A 2,500-nucleotide genomic window follows, 5' to 3' on the forward strand; every position below is an offset into this window, starting at 1 on the left:
GTTTTTCCAGTCCGCAGCAACGACTCAGGTTTGGATGGGCGAAATCACGACGGCAGCCACAAAAAAATGGATCTCCGACATCACACAACCCGACACACCTAAGTTTCGCGAGGCTCGGCCCCTCTTCCCCTTCGGATGTCCCCCTTCGGTACACCACCACATCATGCCATCCAGTCTGGAGCGTCGCCGACTCCCGTTGGCCAAGGTAGGGCCAACACAAGAGTAGCGGACGAACCAGTCATCTGGTCTTACCGGAGAAAGGGAGAGGTAGACTGCCACCACCAAACCCCACCCAAGCACACACCAGGCAGCAAAAAGCCATCATCCTAAAAGATGGTCCCACTTCACAAGACGAGGAGGTTCCCCGTCCTTCATTCCAACCCCAGGTGAGAACACACACACCCTTCTTTGCGATGGATAAAAGGCAAAAAGAGAGGGCAAAAAGCCAACGCCAAATTCCAACCAGACCCCCAGAGGCACACACCACAAAAAGTGAAGCCAGAGAGAGCCAGACAAAGAGAAGGATAGAGAGAGAGGGAGAGTTAGACCCCCCCGGAAGAGAATCATAGGTGCTGCGGCCTTTTTCGGGAATGTGACCAGGAAAGAGAGAAACCGACGAGGCCGATACACACATTAAAAAATGAAAAAGTAACCATCACCGCGAAGGATTTTCCTCAAAAGACAAATCAGCAAGAAGTATGTCCAATCCCGGGGCCCATCGCCCCTCCAAATTAATGGAGGGGTCGGATAGAAATTTATAGAAATGTTACTTTTGTGAAACCCCTAGCCGACGAGAGAACTCTCACCGGTTTCGAAGTTCCATTTTCACATTCCGACCTGGGATGTTATGACTCCTCGGCCCACACTGCGAACGCGTCCCACACCCCCTCCAAGTTTATCAGGAATTTCACCTGAGCTTGCAATAGAGATCGAGCGCGGTGGCGGTCACAGTGGTGGTCGACCAGGCGGAGCTTGAACGGCCTCGGCAAACACTTCTCCCCACCCTCCCAAATGAATGAGAGAATGGCTTGACAATACCGAGGCCATCGCCCCCCGCCAAAAATGGTTACTAGCTCTTGGGACTCGCTGCGACGTTACGCGTATCGGCACAAGACCAACCCTCTTTTTCCAGTCGCCCGCGCACCAAAAAAAATTTTGGCAGCGGGACTCACAATCCTTGACAGCCAGCTCACCATATAATACTCGGCGACCCTCCGCGGGACCTCCTCAGAGGGTCGCGTCGCCGGGAAACTAACCCCCACTCCTCACTGATCCAAGGTAACACGCCAGAAGTATCCAGGTAACCCCAGTAGTATCCAGGTATCCCCCTGCGAACGTCGGTACTGGGCTCAAAGAAGGCAGCGAGCAGTCGGGACCCGTAGGCACCGAGCAACCGTCACCCCCTCACGACTTTTCCCGAGACGCTTCAGAGGAACCCTTCCCCACATAGTACTCTCTGTGGGATTCGGCAGGCCCCCGTCCTACTGCACTAAGGAAGTTCCGAGACACACTTTTTTTTGTGGAAGACCACCCACCCTCCCTGTCCTGCCTGCTATCCCCGCCGCGACTCCTGGTCCCGGCCCTCCTCCCCGACTTCCCCCTTGTCCCGCTGCGAGTCCCGGGCCTCCTCCCCACTACCTACTCCCGCCGCGAGTCCCAGTCCCGGCCTTCCTCCTCCTCCTCCTCTTCCCTAGTCCCGGCGCGAGTCCCGGACCTCCTCCCCCACTTCCTAGTCCCGTCGCGAGTCCCGGACCTCCTCCCCCTCTTCCTAGTCCCGGCGCGAGTCCCGGACCTCCTCCTTCTCTTCCTTGTCCCGCCGCGAGTCCCAGTCCCGTCGCGAGTCCCGGACTTCCTCCTTCTCTTCCTTGTCCCGCCGCGACTCCCTAGTCCCGTGGCGAGTCCCGGACTTCCTCCTCCTCTTCCTTGTCCCGCCGCGACTCCCTAGTCCCGGCGCGAGTCCCGGACTTCCTCCTCCTCTTCCTTGTCCCGCCGCGACTCCCTAGTCCCGGCGCGAGTCCCGGACTTCCTCCTCCTCTTCCTTGTCCCGCCGCGACTCCCTAGTCCCGGCGCGAGTCCCAGTCCCGTCGCGAGTCCCGGACTTCCTCCTCCTCTTCCTTGTCCCGCCGCGACTCCCTAGTCCCGGCGCGAGTCCCAGTCCCGTCGCGAGTCCCGGACTTCCTCCTCCTCTTCCTTGTCCCGCCGCGACTCCCTAGTCCCGGCGCGAGTCCCAGTCCCGTCGCGAGTCCCGGACTTCCTCCTCCTCTTCCTTGTCCCGCCGCGACTCCCTAGTCCCGGCGCGAGTCCCAGTCCCGTCGCGAGTCCCGGACTTCCTCCTCCTCTTCCTTGTCCCGCCGCGAGTCCCGACCTCTTGTCCCGCTCCCTTGCCCAAGTCCCGACTCCTGGCTGTCTCGACTCCTCGTTGGCCGCCCAGTCTTCCGCATAGGTGGAAATAAATAAATAAATCATTTTTTAAAAAATCAATTTTAAAATTAACTCCCTG

The sequence above is a fragment of the Physcomitrium patens genome, chromosome 26 (assembly GCF_059467195.1).
Source record: "Physcomitrium patens ecotype Gransden chromosome 26, ASM5946719v1, whole genome shotgun sequence".
Taxonomy (NCBI): domain Eukaryota; kingdom Viridiplantae; phylum Streptophyta; class Bryopsida; order Funariales; family Funariaceae; genus Physcomitrium; species Physcomitrium patens.